The following is a 14,636-nucleotide window of genomic DNA, read 5'->3' on the forward strand; positions in this document are numbered from 1 at the left end:
AGCAAAACAATGTAAAGATTAACAAACAAAAGATGTAAGTTAAATAAACTAAGATGAAATCCTACTGGTAGGGCTTAAACTTGAGGTTGTTAAAGCAGTTACTCAACCAAAGAGTTAGGTATAATGCTATATGGTAGCACAACATCTAAAAGCCCTTGCCTCTGAAAAGGGAATTCACGTGCTGGAGTGAAATTCAGGTGCCTCAAAGCAACTAAACAAGAACTTCCTGAACTACCAGTCTGAACACAGCTATAGAAATTTACATCTTAACTGCATTTTGGTGCTCAATTTGTTGAATGACTACCGTAGTAAATTAGTCATTTTTCCAGAAAGAAATCATTAATATAAATAAGAAATTTCCTGGAGTGGGCCTACTAAGTATGGGCCTCAGGAAATATTATTTAAACACAAAAAAATTCCAAACTTTATAAAAAATATAAAAAATATATAAATATGAAAATACTATAGAATAGGAGAATAATTAAGTCTGCCTAGTCCAACCCTCAGCTCAAAGCAGGCATAATGAGATCAGGTTACTCAGGGATATGTCCAGTTGAGTCTTGAACTTGTCCACAACCTCTCTGGGGAACCAGTTCCAGTAAAAACATTTTTCCTGATAAATTGTCATGGTTTAACCCCATCTGGCAATCAAGCCCCACACAGCCGCTCAATTGCCCCTGGTGGGATGGGGGAGAGAATCGGAAGAGTAAAAGTGAGAAAACTCATGGGCTGAGATAAAGACAGTTAAATAGGTAAAGAAAAAGCTACACACACAAGCAAAGCAAAACAAGGAATTAATTCACCCCTCCCCAAGGGCAGGCAGGTGTTCAGCCATCTCCAGGAAAGCAGGACTCCATCACACATAAGACAAACATCATAACACCGAACATCCCACCCTTCCTTCTTCCTCCCCCAACTTACATATAAACAGGATGACGTTCTATGGTATGAAATATCCCTTTGGCTAGTTCAGGTCAGCTCCTGGCCGTGTCCCCTCCCAATTTCTCATGTCCCTCCATCCCTCTTGCTGGCAGGGCCCGAGAAACTGAAAAGTCCTTGACTTAGCATAAACATTACCCAGCAACAACTAAAACCATCAGCGTGCTATCAGCACTGTTCTTCCACCAAGTCCATAGCACAACACTGCACCTGATACTAAGAAGAAAATTAACTGTATCCCAGTTGAAACCAGGACATACGTAATCACAATTTTCCATGTTACAGCTTGTGTCCACTGCTTCTTATCATACCACTGTATACCTTTGAGAAAAGTCCAGCTCCAGCTCCTCTACATCCTCCACTCAGGTACTTGCTGACAGAACTAAGGTCTCCTGTTGGCCATCTCTTCCTAAGGCTGAGTTGATCCAGCTGTCTCAGCCTGATGTCATATGCCATTTGCTACAGTCCCCTCATCACCTCGTTTGGTCTCCTTGTTCTGGGGAGCCCAAAACGGTACTCCACAGTGAATCTCACAAACGCCAAACAGAGGGGAAGGATGTTTCCGTGACCTGCTGGCTACACTCTTGCCCATGCAGCCGAGAGATGCAAGCAATTTTCTTTGCTGTAAGGGCACACCGCTGGCTCATGCTGAAAGTGTTGTTCACTAGGCCCCTCAGATTGGTCCCCAGCCCATCCTTTTACACAGGGTTATGCCATCACATGGGCAAGACCCTGCATTTTTTTTGCTAAACTTTGTGAGGTTCCTGTCAGCCCACTTCTTCAGCCTGCCCAGGTCCCCCTGAATCACAGCACTGCCCTCCAGCACACTGACTGCTGCTTGCAATGTGATGTCATCCACAAACGTGCTGAAACTACACTCCACCCAGTTACTGATGTAACTAATGAAGACACTGAACAGTGTTGGTCCTAGTATGCACCCATTCTGGGTTAAATGTTTGTTTTCCAGTCATCAAGAACCTCCCCCAGTTGCCATGACCTTTCAAAGATGAGAAAGCAGCCTTGCATTGCCATCAACCAGCTCCTTCAGCACCCCTGAGTGCATCCAATCTGTTGCCACAGAGCTGTGTACATCCAAATGGGCTAAGTGATCCCTAACGCTGTCTTCCTCTACTGCATGTACTGTTTCACTGTGCTAGGAGGCTCAGGCACCTGGGAGGCCTGAGGACAAGTCTCTCTAGCAAAATTAAAAGCAAAAAAGGCACCAAATACTTCAGCCTTTTTTCCATATGGCCACAACGAGCAATGGGCCCATGCTCCCTTTGCTTCCTCTTTCTCTGCCAATGTATTTACAGAAGTATTTCTCATTGCTCTTCACCTCCTCAGCCAGCTTCAGTCCCAACTGAGCTTTAGGTTTCCTGACTGTACCCCGACATACTCCTACATGTCCCATGTTTGCCCCCAAGTAGTCTGTCCCTGCTTCCATCATCTGTGTACGTCCTTTCTGTGTGCAAGCCTGGTCAGTATTCAGGCCACTCCTTTATACAGAACCCCTCCTCCTGGCTTACCCACCTGATCTTATCACTAGTCTCTGAAAAGTCTGTATCATCCACTACAGCACTACAGTCATGAAGGCTTGAAGGCTGTCCCACCATTTTTCTGTAATCCCAATATGGTCAGTGCTGCAATTGTGCATGAACTCCTAATTTCTCCCACCTGTTGCCATGCTATGTGTGTTTGGTAAGGTGGAGCAGGAAACTTGCTTCTGCTGCCTGAAATCATTATCTTTCCCCCTCTTGTCTTGAATGCCACCTTCCACTACTTGTTCACCCGTGGTCTACATCTGTCCCTCCTTCCTCATTTAGCATGGCTCAGGCTCTTATCCTTGCAGAGTTTCTGTGAAGACCCCAGGTATCTCCTCCTCACTTCTCTGGTGATGCATGGTCTGCTCATCATTTCCACAGCTCCTTCCTCACACAAGTCAGCGCCTCGCTCAGTGTGCCTGTCCCAGGAGAGGCTCCTGTCACCCAAATCCAGGAGAGGCCCCAGGCACTGTGCAGCCCCACACCAGGCCAGCAGCAGCCTCCCTCAGCATGCCATCTGGGTCAAGGTCTCCAACATGCCAAGGACATAACCATCAGTCAGTGCCAGTGAGCATGCCCTGTGGGGTGCTGAGACCATCACTGCACACCCTCCAAGCCATCCCAGGTAAGTTTAAGCAGAGATGCTCTGTGTCCCTGCTGTGCTAATGGCTGTGACAAGGGTGCCACTGTTGCTCCCACAAGCTTAGCCCTCCCAAAGCAGAAGTCAGCCAACGCCAGCAGCAGCCTAGATGCAAATGTGCCAGAAGCAGCTCCCAGCAGAAATGGAAGCAGAGACTCAATCTGCTGCACAGACTGAGAAGACCAACCATGATGAACAGCCTGGACAGTGCTCTGGGTACCCTGCATGCTCCCAGCCCAATGGAGTCCCTTTTGCAACCCCTGTTCACAGCGCTCCAGTCCACTGCCCAAGGAAAAGCTAAACAGCAGCTGGAAAGCACGAGCAGGCACCAGCCCCTCCAGCTCAAGGCTTCTCCCACCAGGTCCCTTCCCACAGTCCTTCCCCACAAGGGCTCCAGACCTTGCTTCACTTCCCTTGTGAATGCCATTGCATAAACACATTGCCCTCACAACATGTAATTTTGATGCTAATGAAACATTTCTGCCCTACTCCCAAACGTTCAATTTAAAGCAAAAAGACATAGCTTACAAAACAAAAAATTCTATCCTAGTTTAGTTGATTTTTTAAATATAAATGTGCAATCTAAATACAAAAGTTTTGTTCATCAGGAAGAAGCTGTGATTACATGATCTTGACTGACAGGAGGATTTTTGTCTACAAACTCCCTCCTAAATTCGTAAGATGCTCAAGGGGACTTCACATCTCCATGTCAAACCAGATAAAATGACACCAGGTAAAATGTCTTGTTATCTCCAGAAGAGAAAGTGGTATTTTCACAGCACCATATTTCATTATGGGTTTGAGCAGTGACGTTTTTGTCTCAATTTACCAGTTGCTCTTAAATCGTTTCCTTTTTTGTTTTCTGTCTGTTTTTTTGTCTTGGTGTGGCTCTTTCACTTGTACAGCTGCAAAGAGTCAAAGGGAACCGCCCTCTTCCTTTCCATGCCTGCTTGTTTCCACAATCACAGCCTTGCAGCTGGGCAAGCAGCACAGATATCACCAGCCCCAAGTATATTTTCCTTCCCATGCAATTATTCTCCTTGCCACTCACTAGCATCAGTCTCTGCATTGAGACCATAACAAATTCATGCTTCAAATTAGCTGTCTTGATTGAGAATTTCTGAAGTCTGTAAGCAAGCCAAGTGTACACTCCAACTGAAAATCAATGGATATAGGGCATGCATATTCCCTGAGTATCTTGGGAAATCACACTTCAGTTCCCTATTTACGATTGCCAGGCTAATTGGGAGCCTAAGTTATGCCTATGCTGTCAGATGTGCAGCTCAGAGATGGAACATGGATGAGATTAAGGACTGCAACTCAGCCTCTGCCCCAGTGCACACATGAAGTATCTCAAGCCATTTAGACAGCTGATTATACAATGTGGAGCCTGAATCTGTAAATGCACTACAAAGATTTGAGGCAGGCATTCTTCTTCTCTTAGAAGTAGCAAGGCTAGAGCGCCTTAATTTAATTTTCAGAAGTATTTAGATTGTGACCTGGAAGTCCAGGTCCCATATTTGAAAATTACACAGTCACTTATGATCCCTGGAGCATCAGTGGAACTTTTAAAATGTTAACCCCAGTTTATTCAACCATTTGATGATCACCCCTGTTTCCACTAAAAAGCACCATTCACAAGCATTTATTATATTTTAAGCATCTTACATTAGTAGGTAAAACTGCCTTTATGTTCTTATGATGGGCTTATGTTCCTAACTGAAGGGCTCTGATGACTTCTCTCTTCTTGGATATAAATAATGTTAGTGATGATATAAGGTACTGCAGTTTCTCAGGAAACAGGACAAGCTATTTGAGGAAAACCAACAGGTATAAAATTACCGAGTAGCTGAAGCATCTTCCCTTGAAGGTGCCTGGTGTAAAAGTAGCAAGAGCAAGGTGTTGGATACGTTGCCACCTACCTCAGCAGCAACTCTGCTGCAGCATCATCTTTCTTGTTCTTGCGGCATAATTATATCCTTTTTGGAAAGAAAGACTAATATGGTCACCACATACATTAAATTAAACATTAATTCTGACTTTGGACATTTTTCCCCTTACACAGTAAGTTTCTGCACAGAAATGTTTCCCATACAATTTCACTGGTTTATCAAGAGTAACTGCATGTCAGCTAATGACTTTCAGCTGAACCTTATCCCTCTCTGGTGGGAAGTACTGTCCTCAGGACAAAGTGGCAAAACAGCTGGGGAGAACCATCCTTGATCTCTTCTAGACAGCCACATTAAACGGCTAAGAAAGGCTGTTCAAAGTAAACAGAGTCACTTTGCACTGGAGAAGATGAGAAATATCATTTATCTGCTTGGAGGTAAATTCTGAAGGCTACAAATTCCAAAACGAGCAACCTCCTAATAGCAATAGTGATTTCTAAAATGCTGTCTTAAAGATCCTATTTTATACAGTAAAACTAGCACAACTTCAGTAAACTTTTTCATTTACACCAGGTACATTTAAGCATAATTTACTGAGATTCACACTGACTACTTACACCCATGCAAATCTCAGCACAAGTACCAAGAATAAAAATATTTTCTGTTAAGAACAATTGTATTATAGTGATGAATACGGCATAAAATGTTCATATAGAATTACAAAATGTCTTTAATCAATGACCTGGAGAAGGCAATGGACTGCACTTTCAAAAGCTTGCAGATGGCACCAAATTAGGGGAGATCAGTCGAGATGCTTAAGGACAAGGCTGTCAGCTGGGGAGACTTGGACCAGCTGGAGGGATGAGCTGACAGGGACCTTATGAAATTCAGCAAGAACAAATACAAAGTCCTGTACTTGGGAAGGATGAAACTCTTGCAGTGGCATAGGCTAGGCACTGCCTGGCTGGATGGACCATGGAGGCAGCAAGCTGAGCACGAGCCAGCAGCATGCCCTGGTGCAGAAGTGGCAAACAGCATCCCAGGCTTTTTAAGCAGGAGTCTGGCCAGCAGATAAAGGGAAGGATCACCCCTCTTTATTCAAAATATCATCAGACCATTCCTGAAATACTGCAACCAGTTCTGAAACCTTCCCTCAGTGCAAGAACACGGATAAACTGGAACAAGTTCAGTGGACCATAATGCCCAGAGAGGTTGTGCAGCCTCCCTCCTTGGAGTTTCTCAAAACCCATCTGAATAAAATCCTGAGCAACCTGGACTGATCTCACAGCTGACCATGCTTTGAGCAGGAAGATGGCATAGAGCCCTCCTGAGATCCCCTCCAACTTGAGTTATCATGAGATCCTATGTGCCTATGTATAAAGAAGCAAAAAAATGGAAGGGGATATGAAATGATGGTTGAAGCTGAGATAATTAAAATATAATGCTAGTACAAGTATGATGACAGGATAAATACAGGTAAGATTTTAAGAAAACAGCAAGGAAAGAACACTTTAAAATTTCTGTTCTGAAAGGTTAGAAAAACAGATTATATTAAATTCTTTTCAGAAGAGGTAGATTCACTATATGTATATACAGGACTAAAAGCAAACAGGAACAAAATGTATCAAAATATAGACCTGACTTAGTTGAGTTGAAAGATACTGAAAACTACGTGGGGGCAATAAGCAGATGAGACAAAACCTGAGAAGTGAAACACTACTATGCACAGTAAGCAGTGAAAAGTAAAAGCAGAAAAAAAAATAGGCAATGTGAAATACTGAGTCACAAAACAGCAACCAAATCCAAAGGCTGTGAGATCTCTTACCTTTGAAATAAAAAGAACTATACACAGAATTTTAACAGTTCAAAAGAAATAACCTGAAGAACGGAAAGGGAATGACTCCAGTACCCATATCACTGGGGACACCTGAATATATAAGAAGTTTATTAGCAGCATCACTGTTCTACAATTATTTTTCTTTTTGCAGAAGCAAACAAGTGAAGAAGAAAATATAAAAAACAGAAATAAGAGAAAGAACTCTAGTTCCGTACTGAGGCAAGTAAAAATGAACATAGATTTACATGGAACAGGTCATACTTACTGAAGTTACAGTATGATGAAGTGACAACAAGCTAATGGGGATGAAACAATTTTTGTACTTCAGGAAAGCTTTGATATACATTAAAGACAATATGTGATGGCTTTTGATATAAGTATTACGGTTGCAGTAAAATAGAAAGGAAAATTCTAAGAAAGGCTTGGCAGTCGGTTCATTCAGGCTATCTCTGGAAAAAGACTGCTAAGAAGAAACAAATCAGCAGACATGCAAAGCACAAAGTTAACTAGAAATATTCCCAATTCTGTCCTTGCTACAAAGCAATCACTTCGTGGAAACAAAGTTTCTCAATTTATCAAAACCAGTTACTGCTGTGCTTCACCAATCATAACCACTTTAAACAACAACAGCAACAAAACACAAAACAACCAAACAACCCAAAACACACATTACTAATAATGTAAAAGAATCTAAGGCCCTTAAACATTATTCAAACTTTGCAAGTATGCCATGAAGTACCCATACAATATTTAACAAATACACTGCTCTAAATTCTTCATACTCACACCCCAAAGGCAGGGCCTTTGTGTTAATGGCCCCCTCCAAAAGACTCCAGTGCTACCCAAACACTTCTGTACTCAGCTAAATCACCAAATAACACAAATTACATTTATTTTGCTAAACTGTACTTTCATACATTGGAGGCCTTTTGAGTAATTCCACCCAATGCCATCAGAGATTAAAAACATGTAATCTTGGTATTCAGTGTGTCTCAACAATACAGCATTAAACCTAAATACCATACATTATTAAAAGTTACTGATTTGCTGGCACTTAGAAAAAAAAAAAAAAAAATTCTGATAAATTCACCAACACCCTTAGAGATACCAAAAGATGAAAAAAAAAAAAAACAAACAAACCAAAAAAAAAACCACAAAAACACACACACAGAGAAGAAAAGGGGAAGATCATTAACAGCAGAACATTTTTGGTAGGTCAGTGCTTTTCTCCTGCTCTCTGCCTTGAAAATACCAACTTTCTTCTGGAGATATCTGCCCTCTTCCATACGTGGGGAACTGTATACCCTAACTGCCTGAACTGCTCAGAGTAAAAGTTGCTGAATGGTACACAGATACATACAAAGCTCATGAAGCAAGAAAACGTCACCTGAATTTTCAAGAACTTTACACAGCAAAGCAAAAAAACTAAGGCACAAAGCAATGTGAGAAACTGTTTTACAGCAAGTAGCCCTCTGCAGTGTAATAGGTTACTTAGGTAGGAGTACATCATCTTCTCAAAAGCTATGCTTCAAAAAACACATGCTACGTCTAGTCAAAGCCACTAGGACCATACAGGGTTAACCAGAAGAACTGTAATGGCCCCTGGATACAATCAATGAGATTGATTACTTCTGGCCTCAAGCTCTGTGAAACTCCATCTCTAACCACTTATTTCAGCCTTTTTAGTATATTGAACAACCAACCATTTCAAAATAATTTCTTCAAGCCTTTATGAAACATGCAACACATTTATCCTCTTATATAGCCTTGTATAGCTTGATTCTTTTCTGTTTTGTTTGATTACCTTAACACTTGATGGAAGTATACCTTACAATTCAAATAAACAATGAAAGGTTTAGTTTGACAGCTCTTGGAACCAAGTCATTAGTGGTTTCCTAAGCAACTAGATGATAAATAAAAATAAGAGAGCCAATAAAATGAAGTCCTATTTAAACAGAGAAAACCAAAACACAGTTACTAATGTAAAAACCGATTTATCTGAAATGTAAATGAAATCTTTAACAACAATTCTTATGCAGTGAAATAAGCCCGACTGCTATCTGTTGTTGATCAAAGGTCTGTTCAGTATCAAGAGTTTAATAAATACTTCAGTTTTCCCTCTGTAAATCATGAGGGCAGCCAACATTATGGCCATTAAGAAGTATTAATTCTGTTTGTTTTCATTAACATGTTTTTTTCTGATATCTGAAGGGAAAGTATTTTAGAAATATAGAAATTAACTTCATATATTTGACTATGGTGATTATTTCATCCATCAACAGTCTTTTACAGCAACCACAAAGATCTAATACTATTGTCTGTTATGATTACATTTGTAATCCTGTTAATTTAATCTTCTTACACTTCTAGTTTTTTCTTTATAAATTAATTACATTATGACCTCTCTGTGCTTTTCATTTGAATCATACAGTTTCCATGACAGATGTTTTTTTCTTCTAAAATGAAGTTAAATATTTCTGGTTTTAAGACAACAAAAGATAATTACCAGTTTGCTTCCTCATCCCAGTGACAGCTCGGGTGACCTCACCTGATAATTCTTCTTCCATCCTTTGTTTTTAAACCCTCATCTTTCAAAGAATATGATCACCAAAGCCTCACGATATCCTTCATTTCCATTTGCTTTGTTTCTCTTCCTTTACTACATTGTGCAATACCATGCATGTATCTTTCTCATGTCATAGCTAAGTGTAGCTTCTGCCACAACATCCACATAGTATATAAAACTTGGCTATGTAGATGTGCTCAATCAGTCATTCCCTGTTAAATCATCCACCTTTGCCTGTAGGTAATTCAAGGCAAACCTTAACTATTGCAGCAGGAGAGAAAAAATTTCTTTAGCATGCTCACAGTGCATGCTAGAGATGTATTGATTGTTTTAAAATAAGACAGATAAAAACAAACAACCATTTGCCCTCCTTCACCTTCACAGCAGCACACACAGCTTCCTTCCCTATGATTTCAGGATAAAGGAACATTCCTCTACATCCTTTAGATCATCTTAAAATCTAAGTTCCTTGAAAATCTAAGGCGGGGAAAAAAAATGAATAAATAAAAAAAACCCTGCTTCTCTAGGCACAACTGCTGAACTATCAATTATTTATTATTAATTAATGGCTGTGCCTATGAACAGAAAACAGCATGCATTCAGAGAAGAATCACAGGGAGTAACCAGGCCCGATCAGGATTTAATTATTTTTATTTACTAAGAGTTTATAAAGCCTGATGAACCTTGGGGGGTGGGGGGAGTTGAAAATAATAGGCTAAAAAAAAAGGCAAGAAAACCTCTTTCCAAAAGCTTACCTGAAGTCAATGAACATTAATGATAAAACTAAATCTGCTGAGACAAACAGTAGATGCAATGGTTCATTTACCGCTACTACGAGATGTGAAGTTGGTGCTACTTATTCACCTCTCTCCCCTCTGAGAAAATCAAGAATATCCCAAGTAGACACAAAAGGATCATTAATGTTCCTCAAAGCCGAAGAAACCAGCATCACTTGCAGCAGGCAGGCTGCTGCTTTCAGACATAGCTCCATGACAGATCTCCTACAGTAGCAAGTGAAGTCTTCTCTTATCAGGCCCATCCTGTTTTTTAACTCCTATTCCTCAGTTTGCTGTCCCTTTAGCTGTACAAATATAACGTCATAGAAGATCAGAGAGCTGAAATGAATCAGATTAATATCTTACCTCAAACAAAAAGAAATCTTTAAAAATCAGTATTTACTTTAGAAAAAATACAGTAACTCAGATCATTTAAACGATGCAGCGTACAGCACAGGCTGCACTGGCACAAGGAGAGCATCTGTGAACTCAGGAATAGTTTCATAAGCAGACTTCAAAGTCAGACAACATCCAAGTCACAACTCAAATGATTATTAAGGTTTAGAATCTTTAATAATATTTTGTATCCTCTGTACAATTAAAAGGCATTCTAAAGACAGTTTTAATCTGCACAGAAAAGACATGATCTTTCAGAATGTATATCCCACATATATTGTAAATATAAAACAAAAAGTGTGTTGACCTTGGATGGCTGCAAGGTGCCCACCAGCTGCTCTCCTACTCCTCCTCCTCAGCAGAACAAGGGGAGAAAATAAGATAGAAAAGCTCATGGGTCAAGATAAGGACAGGGAGATGGCTCACCAACTACTGGCAAAGGCAAAACAGACTCAGCTTGCAGAAATTAATTTAATTTTATTGCCAATTAACTATAACAGTAGGATAGTGAGAAATAAAAACACATCTAAAACCACTTTCCCCCACCCCTCCTTTCTTCTCAGGCTCAATTTCACTCCAAACTTCTACCAGCAGCTTCTACTTCTAGTAGCACAGGGGGATGGGGAACTGGGGTTACAGTCAGCTCATAACACTTTGTCTCTGCCACTCCTTCCTCCTCATGGTTCCCCCTGCTGCACTGTGGGGTCCATCCCACTGGATCTTCACAATCCTTCATGAACTGCTCCAAGGTGGGTCACTCCCTCGACACTGCTCCAGCATGTGTCCCCCATAGGGGTCACAGGTCCTGCCAGAAGACCTGCTCCAGTGTGGGCTCCTCTCCATGGGCCACAGCACCTGTCAGGAGCCTGCTCCTGCATGGGCTATCTATGGGCTGCAGCTTCCTTCAGAGCACATCTACCTGCTCTGGCATGGGGTTCTCCACAGGCTGCAGGGGGACAACATGCTTCCCTATGGTTTTCTCCACAGGCTGCACGGAATCTCTGCTCTGGCACCCGGATCACCTCCTCCCTCTCTTTCTTCATTGACCTTGATGTCTACAATTGTTCCTCTCTCCCACCCCCCACCCCCCAAGTTCTCCCTCAGAGCTGCCACACAGTTGTTTCGTTTTTTTACTTTTCTTAAATATGTTATCACAGAGTCGCCACCAGCATCACTGATGGGCTCAGCTTTGGCCACTGATGGGTCTATCTTGGAACATCTGGTACTAGCTCTGTCAGACATAGTGGCAGCTCTTCAAGTCTTCTCACAGAAGCCACCCCTGCAACCTCCCCACTAGCGAAACCTTGCTACGTAAACCAAATACAAGTCTTACATCTGTCTGATTACATGACATTCAAAAAACTGTGTATTTCTATACATCATTTCCTAATGCTGCAGGCGAAACATAGTTACATAATTTACAGCAGCAGAGGAAGGGCTGCAGGAATCGTAATTCCACAGAAACAGAGCTGTAGAGATAAAACAATTTCTGCGACCAAAGCAGATGAACTACTATTTTTCCTGTACTCTTTTGCACTATTATAAAATGCAGTGGTACTGTAAGCTCAGCTCAGTATTTCACAAGTACTGTATTTTTTTTAAACAGATAAAAGCCCCCTCTCAATAATAAAATAATGTTAGCTAAATGTGATCAATGGCAGGGAACAATTATACAGACCTAAGTCTCTAGTCAGCCACAACAAATAGAACAACAAATAGAAACCTTTGGAGGATGAAGAAATAGAGATGAGCCTCGGCTGTATTTATCTGGACTAATCTGAAAGGGAGCTGAGTGAGTGTATCTCAGACAAAACAGAATACATCAACCACACAAGTTTATTAGCTATCACCATACAAGGAGGCATTTCCATTTTTTTGTACCTGATTACAGATGCTACAGATAATAGTAGTAAACTCATCTTAAAATTATATAGCTTGTTTTTCACATTTTGACTTCTAAACTAATGTTACAGTACTGATTTTCATTTTAACTACAGTTCCAGTGATAATTACTTATATCTAAAATTCAATGTCACCTAACTGTACAGAAGGATATAAAATATGAATTTCAATATATCAATTTCTTATTAAATAGGCACTCAAGCATTTTCCCTTAATCTAGTCTCTATTATTCAAAAGGAGGAAAATAAAAAGAGAATGACATTTATTCAATACAATATGAAGAGTATTTATGCTTAGTCATTAGCTGGTTGAAGAATATATCCCAAGATACAATAATGCAGACTTTCCTGACTGTATTAGAAATGCTTCTTCTCAGACAGTTCACTTACTAAAAGTCTCCCCTAATCAGCTGGCAATTCTCCCTATTTATTCCTAAATTATCAACACCGAAAAAATCTTTCATTCATAATCACTGTGGTTGTCCCACTACCATTCATTTAATGACATTAATGGTTTTTATCCTATCTTTTGGAAGCCATAAGTACAGAAATGACAATATAAAATATTTACAATACTTTATTTCCCTTTCACAATTTATATATATCCAGTTTTGCTGTTGTCCACCTCTGCTCCTTTTCAAGAAGAAAGCTGACTATACATCGAAGTTCTCAGCTGGAATCACATCTAAGAATGCTGCAGACTATATAGACTGTGCCACTCTCAAGCCTTTTGGGCCAGATCTGTGAAAACTGGTGAACAGGTTTTTTAGATCAACCGTTACACTTCCAGTTTTGTAAATAACAAAGTATTCCACTCCTTGGCACTATGCAGCTTTCATCCCAGCAAGCACAGCTGAAGCAAAAGTGGATTTATCATAAGAGAAAAGACTCATACAGGATCGTGGCCCCTAAAGGTTAATTAATATTCCCCACCTGGTCCTATTCTAAAGAATGCTGGCTGCAGTCACATTGTGACTTTCCACTTCTAAACACCAGCAGATCAAGTTCTACTATTTTCCTTTCCAAGCAGAACAAAATTCTTGGTAAACTAGGAAGTTACAAAGTTAACCATCACAAAATAAACGATTCTTAGAAGACACATTAAATTATTTTACGAAGTCAGCAAAAACTAAAGAGAAAAAGAGAGGCTTACCCCAAAAATAAAAACATCCAAAAATTTTGTGCCCAATTATGTTAAGGCTGTGTTTGGCAGACAGGTGGAACACAAAGAATCAGGGGATCACAGGGGTGTCAGAAATTTAGTGAACACAGAGGAGGGCTAATAGCAATCAGGAGACTACTTATTTTATACTCTTTGCCAAAAACAAAATGACATGTATTCTAGCCATTTCTAATATATATCAGCCTAACTATAACCTGTTCTTGAAAACCTCAAAGGATGGAGGTTGTACAATCTGAAATACAGTTTCAGAAATCTATTTCTGAGAATATTCTTTGTCACAACTCAAAATCTCTAATCGCTACTTTGCCAGCAAACACAGAGAATAATTCTTTACCCTCTTTCTCACAAAAGCATTTCACATATTGTCTGTTCTCACGTCTCCCCAGTGTATGTCTCTCTCAGGTCAAACAACCCCTTAGAAATCAATTTTTTTAGAGGCCATGTTTTCTAGACTTCTGATTGTTTTTCTTCACGATTTAAAATGTGGATGCCAAACACTGGAGACTGTCATTTTACATATGTCAATCCTGGTTAGATATTACAGTTTGATATTTCCTTTTTTCTACCTCAGTAGTCTACATCAGCAGGTCACATACAGTTTGCTGTGTACAGGTTTTTTTTCCTGGTGTTCCTATGCAGCTAATCATTCCCTGTCTTGTGTTCTGTAAATTGTGGAAGCTCAACAATATATCACAGTTCTCAAAAAGAATTTATTAATGTGTTCTGTGATTGCTTGAGCCAACTTCCTATATATTTTTGTGTGAAAACCATCAAGTTCATATGATTTAAGATTTGATTAATAAATATAAATAATAATATACCTAGTCCATTAATCATCTGTGGAGCCAAACGATCCTTGACATTAAAGCTAGAAAAGGTAGCCTGAATGCGTCATGTTTTACCACCATCACCACGTTCATTGTCATGTAGAAGTACAGGAAATACTGCAGTGCTGTTACACCTTTGCT

The 14,636-nt window shown here is 40.2% G+C and overlaps 1 protein-coding gene across 1 annotated transcript in view; it reads right to left on the reverse strand.

The window, feature by feature from the left end:
• Positions 1–14,636, reverse strand: part of OXR1 (oxidation resistance 1) — a 290,219-nt gene that overhangs the window by 250,274 nt on the left and 25,309 nt on the right. The window lies entirely within an intron of this gene.

Source organism: Falco cherrug, chromosome 3 (genome assembly GCF_023634085.1).
Source record: "Falco cherrug isolate bFalChe1 chromosome 3, bFalChe1.pri, whole genome shotgun sequence".
Classification (NCBI taxonomy): domain Eukaryota; kingdom Metazoa; phylum Chordata; class Aves; order Falconiformes; family Falconidae; genus Falco; species Falco cherrug.